The sequence below is a fragment of the Nestor notabilis genome, unplaced genomic scaffold (genome assembly GCF_000696875.1).
Source record: "Nestor notabilis isolate BGI_N333 unplaced genomic scaffold, ASM69687v1 scaffold30282, whole genome shotgun sequence".
NCBI classification, from domain to species: Eukaryota; Metazoa; Chordata; class Aves; order Psittaciformes; family Psittacidae; genus Nestor; species Nestor notabilis.
Window position 1 is genome coordinate 40,278 of NW_009919261.1, and position 6,259 is coordinate 46,536.

Here is a 6,259-nt window from a genome sequence, read left to right on the forward strand (position 1 = left end):
TGTGTACTTAATGTTACACTTTCCAGTTTCTCAGCTACTCTGAGAAACTTGTTCTCTTCTAATCCCATCACTCTGAGGTGGAGATGTAAGAAAAACATGCAATATTATGAAATATGTAATAAAATTGTCAATATGGTAAGAAGAGTAAATGGATAATTAATTTAATGCTATGATATGCAGCAATTCATCCTTCCCAGTTGGTGGTGCCTGAGTCAACTAGGTTGTCTACTAAAGTCCAGAAATGCTGTTAATTTGCAGGTGTGTCATAAGCAACTGTCACTCTATTCCTGAGAGGTAAAACAAAACAAAACAGAAGTTGTAAATGTGTTGCTTACCAAAATATGCTTTAATAAAGTAACAGCCATATGTTTTTAACAAGTGATGAATACATACAGAAGACAATTCTACAAACTGTCCATAGGCTGCAGTTTGTCCATATGACATCTTTGGTAACTCCATGCTGATAGCAGATACAAAAGCAGTAGAAAAATAATTGATTTCTTTAACATCCTAAAATTCACGTTCATATCCTCAGTTTTTGATGTATTCCCTTCATCCTTCAGAATGGATTTCAGGGATGTTTCAGATGTGTTCTTAATTTGCCATATGTGCTTCACTTATGTCGTATCACTGCAGTGGCACACATGTGGCACAGCGATTTTAGTGTAGAAAATAAAGATATACTGGGGAGTGAGCAACCATGAAGGAAAGAAAAAAAACACTGAAAAAGTAGTGAGTGGAGAAGCTTGGTGCAGAGGAAGCAGCCTGGGTTTGAGAGAGAATTATGTGTTGCCAGCCTGCCTTTGAAAGCTTGTTGAAGTGTGTTAGGCAGTTGGAAACGGAGACGTAAAGGGGAAATTTAGACAGCAAAATTTAACTGATGCTGGATAAAGGGGAATCTCCTGTGATGCTGTACGGCTAATTTTCACAGGGAATGTTTAATTCTTTCAGATATTGCAAGACTGCTTTTACCATTTTAATAAATAGAGATTGCTGCTTGTGAAAATCCACTTAGTAAATGTTATTTTGGAGGGTATTGGCATCATACACAGTACTGAGGCTTCTTTATCCACTTTTTACCTGACATGCTAAACAACTGCGAGTTTTCTTCAGTTCAGTAAGCTTTAGCTGAATAAATAGCCCTACCAATTCTTGATAAAATAGTCAGATAAGAAAAGTCATGTTATTAAGATGAATGGTTAATATGTGGAAAATTATTCAAAATAAAAATATTCTGCCTGCAGTTCTATTAATACTATCAATGCATATATAGTGCACCATTATGGTATATAAGAATTACATACATCCGTGTGCAGTAGACTGCATGGTATCTACCAAATCTTCACACTGTAAATAATTTACATTTATTGCCAAGCAGAATCAGAATTTTCGAATCTCAGAGGAAATAAAGTCAGCCATTCATGTTGTCATTATCACTGAACGTCTGGTAACCATTTCCACAAATGTAAAAGCTTAGACATCCTCCCTCTTCTTGGATGAGGTAAATTGATTGATTCCTGGAGCCAATTTGCTCAAGATGCAACTGTCTGTCTTGAACTTGATGTAGCATTTGCTCTGGGTAAAACAACAAAGAGAATGCTAGTACTTGTTTGTGCTTTGGGCTAGTCTGGAAAGGGTAGAATATTTTATTTTATGTTTTATATACCCCCTGCTACAAGTCTTGCTAGCAGGGAGAAAGGAGTCATTTTTCTACCATGATGCTCACAGTGCTTAATTAATACTCACCAGAGCTAAGCTCTGTAGAAAACCACAGATAAAAAGGAGAGGCCCACCAAATACTAAGACCCAACTTGCCATGGGAAGTGTGTGTGCAGTTATTTCTGATGAAGATGGTATGTTAACATTTTGTCTGTCTGTGGGTTTGAGTTGGTCTTTTCAGTTTTTTACTCAGGAGGAACAAACACATTATAAAATACTGCTAGTTAATGTTGGATAACTGGTCTTCAAATAGGATTGAAAGGCATCATTCAGAACATGAGAGAAAGCTCTTTCAACATGCAAAATGCACGGACTGTATTTGTCTTCAATTAGTAAACATATACGTAAATCACATTTCCATAGTGAGAGTTTGCACACTGCACAGAGCTTGCATAGCCTATGTTTGGTGGGCAAATGCTGCTGAAACAATTCAGGGGAGTGATCAGCCCAACTCTTGTCCCTAGTTAGAAAATCCTGTTGATACAGAGTTGCACAAGAATGCTGGTTTGACATAAAAAGATATGCATTGAACTTGAATATATAGTTTGTGATACAAGTGCTTCCTCTGTAATGCAGGTTTCCTCTCTTAAGAAACATTCACTTCAAAGTGTTATGCAAACTACTGCACTACAGCAGCAGCCACAGAAATATACTGCAGCATGTCCCAGCTATAACACACACCTGTCGGGTGCAGGGATCGAAAAAAACAATCAGCCAGCAAGTGATAGGATATCGCTGGTGCAGTATTTTCTGCCTATTGAAAAATAAAGACCTAGGATAGGGTTGGTGTCATGTCCAGAGGAAGTCTTTTGTGGATACAGTGCTATGGCATAACGCTTTTAACCTGTCGTCAGCCCCAAAGGAAAGAAGAATCTGTTTTCTTTGGATTATCTTGAGCAGCTACTACCTGACAAACCAGAAATGTCTTCCACTTATGCACACTAAAGTGAGCATTAAGCAGGGCATGTCTTTATTAGCTCTGGGAAAGAGGTTTCCTGTTCTTGTGTTAGCAAAGGCTAGTATTTATTACAGTGTAGTGTGGGAAGAAATTAGTCATCCATGATGCGGAGTGGGGTATTTTCTCCTTCACGTGGTTTCTCCATTTCTATGTTGTAAGCCACTATCACTTTCCTGCATTTTAGATGATGCATTTGCATTTTCAGTTTGTACATTTCCATTTCTGGTTTTGTTCTTCATTGGCAGATAAGAGGGGAATAGATATGAGAATTAAGGGGAAAGGTAGTGAGCCACCTAAAGCCACGACAGAATGGTTTGGGGAGAAGTGGTGTCCTTAGATACTGCTAAGGCATATGGATACTTGGGAACTATGTCCATGCGTGTGAACTAAACATAGAAATGCCAGGGTGCTTATAAATGGCCTAATTTACAAGTCGTGTCATTTTTGCACTGAATAACTGATTTGTATTCGCAGTTAACACCATTTGTGTCTGAGATAGAAAAGTAACTGTAGTATCCCCGTTTGCTAGCAGTTCAGACTTGGGACTGTAATGTAAAGTATAATGTCAGGCAGAGCATCGCCTAGTTGAATTTATGGCTTTGGAACATTTTGTTACACACCTGGTGTGGGACTGGGTGATGGGATTAGAGAAACCCCCACCTTTTCATGTGCCCTAACAGCAGATTGCCTGGTCTGCAGAGCTCTGCTGCATCAAAAGTAGATTAAATCTTTATTTAAGAATCACAGGATGGTGATAGTGCTCTTAAACAGTAGCTGCTATTAAAATGTCAGCATTGCTGTCAGTCACCGCCAAATACCTGAGTTAGCTGTTTCCCCTGATATTGAGAATGGAAAATAGACAGGTTGCTACTTAAAGTGAACTATTGTAAATGAGGAGCACAGATCTAATCCTTTCTGATATGGCTTATTATCCATCTGTAATATTAAAAATGTATGTTGTATTACTTCAGGGGTTGCACTGACCTCTAGATTTCATGCTTCTGGATTTTACTACTTCTTATGCGCTGTTATGGTTTTCTTCTGTGTTTTGGCAATATAAAGGCTTAGTCATATATGTGAAAAAAATGTGAAGTTAGAGATAATGTGGTAATTGTCCATTTTATGAAAACTTGAGGGCTTTGTCTTGTGAGCATTGTGCAAAATGGCAGATATTGATATCTGAACTAATTATTCAATCAAGGATTGGCAGGTCAGTCAATGGGAATGATGTACAATGGCCTAGAATTGATCACACTTCATTTCCCATCAATTGGCAGAGCAAATGGTAGCTCAGATGATAAGTTCAGATCATTTCCAGTCATTTTTGGGCTCATGCCTTCTGTTTTTTCTTTCTTTTTCTCTTCCAAATGAGAACCCCCAGACTATTTGGTGAAAGGGAATGTCCTCTCATGTTGGTGAATAAAGCAATGCAGAGTTTTTGTAGCCTCTGAGGGATGTGACACTATTTCAGGCTCGATAATTGATGCTGCTGCATAGTCCTGTAATCACCTAACCTTATTGAATTGTCCCTATGTGAAGATTTGATTTCAAATTTAGTAATCATTATACATCATTTATTTTCACATAGATTACAGGTTCATCTGTAAAGTGACAGAATTTCACCCCAGAGCTCATTGAATGTTCAGTTCTTCACTTTTACTCTTTTTGGATATGCTTGTGATGGTGATTTACTAGCAATTAGTAGGCTTCCATGACAGATTTATTGTAGCCTTCCAAAGAGTGATGAATCAGGTATGTGGCTATGGTTCTGTAGGACTTCTGTTTAATACAGAAACACAGAGTTAATTCTCGTTGAGAGCTTTGGTATGTAAGGCAGGACTTCACCCAATTAAAGCTCCACTCCTAAACCTAAATGTAAAATTGCAGTTTAAAAAGATCTTTGCTTAGCTACTGCCTAACCCTGAAAGCACCAACTCGCTGTTTCCTCATTTGAATTTCAAGTGAACTGGGTGCCTACACTTCTTTTCTGCAGCTGCCAAAATCTTTCTCTGATTCCTGTATAAGGCTGCTCAGGAGCTGGATATTAGTATTTCTTTATCCTAAATGCTCTGTCTGGTTCAGCTGACCCACCCTCCATTCAAACAGCCAGCCTTGCCCCCTGAAACGTAGCTGGAAGTGATGGTGCCACCTACGCAGGCAAGTTGTTTCTTCATATCACTGTTCACTAGAAGGTAGTTCGTACTTCATCACAGAATGGTTTGGGTTGCAAGGGACCTTAAAGATCATCTCCACATCCCCTGCCATGGGCATGGACACCTTCCAATAGACAGGTTGCTCCAAGCCTTGTCCAACCTGGCCTTGACCCCTGCCAGGGATGGGGCAGCCACAGCTTCTCTGGGCAACCTGTGCCAGTGCCTCACCCACCCTCACAGGGAAGAACTTCTTTCTAATATCTAAATCTACCTGCTTTTCTGTTTAAAGCCACCTCCACACACCCCCTTTGTCCTATCACCGCTTGCTCTTATAAGAAGTTCCTCTCCATACTTGGTGTGAGGTTTCTGCATGCATTCCAGTTTCTGGGGTTGTGTTATGTTGTTCTTGTCAAAAAGGTAATGCCCTATTTAGCTTTTGAGATAGCGATTGATTCCTTTGAAAATGGTGACTATTCAAAAATAATCTGGTTTTGAAAGGACCACTTGTTTTTGTATTATCAAGCTTTCTTTTGAAAATACATTGATCTGTTCTTTGCTTTCCCAGATGTCTGTTGCTCAATACTGATTGAAAATAATACCTAATTTCTGATGTGAAACCATCCATATGTAAAGCAAATGCATATTGAACAAAAATAGACTATTTTAATAACTTATTTTTTTAATTAAATGAAAATGTAGCATCCACTGCAGTCTCTGAAAGCAAACAAAACCCCCAGCACGTTTAGCATGTTAAAAAGATTTTGCTGTGTTCTCAGTGTAATACAGTAATTAAAAAGGAAACCAGCTAAGCCTTCAGAACCTGTCCCCTTCTATAGAATGTAATTAATTTCTGTTGAATTATCATAGCTGTAGTGTGATTATTATTTTTGAGGGGTAGAAGTCCTGCACTGTTGCTGCTTTCTGTGTTTTGGGAAGCAGGACACATGATAGAAAGGGAAAGATTTAAGCCACATTCCAGCTATAATAAAATGCTGACACATCAGTGGAGTTTGGCTGCTTGTTTCTTCAAATGTGGATTTCCAGGACAGAGGCTCTTCATGGCTGTGCTGCACTAACAGGAGCAACAGCTTCTCCTGGGAGGATGTGTTGGTTTCTTCTCAGAAGTGCAAATCTGGGAAATAGGCCTGACACAGTGCAGACACTGCCATGCTTAGGGTGAAATTCCCACTTTGTTCACACTGTCCAGGTGCTAGCTGTCCTCAAGGGCTCTCCCTTGCAAGCTATTTAGACACTTGTGGTCTCATGAGTGCAACTGGGCAGGCCGTCAGGATTATGCTCTCATGCCATCTCCTGGCAGATTGTCACTCTGTTTGCCTCTCCTGCATTGTCTGTGTCCCTTCTGCCCTGCCCTGTTCTCCACAGATGTATTTGTCACAGCGGGAGAGATCAGCAGGTAAGCCACTGGGGC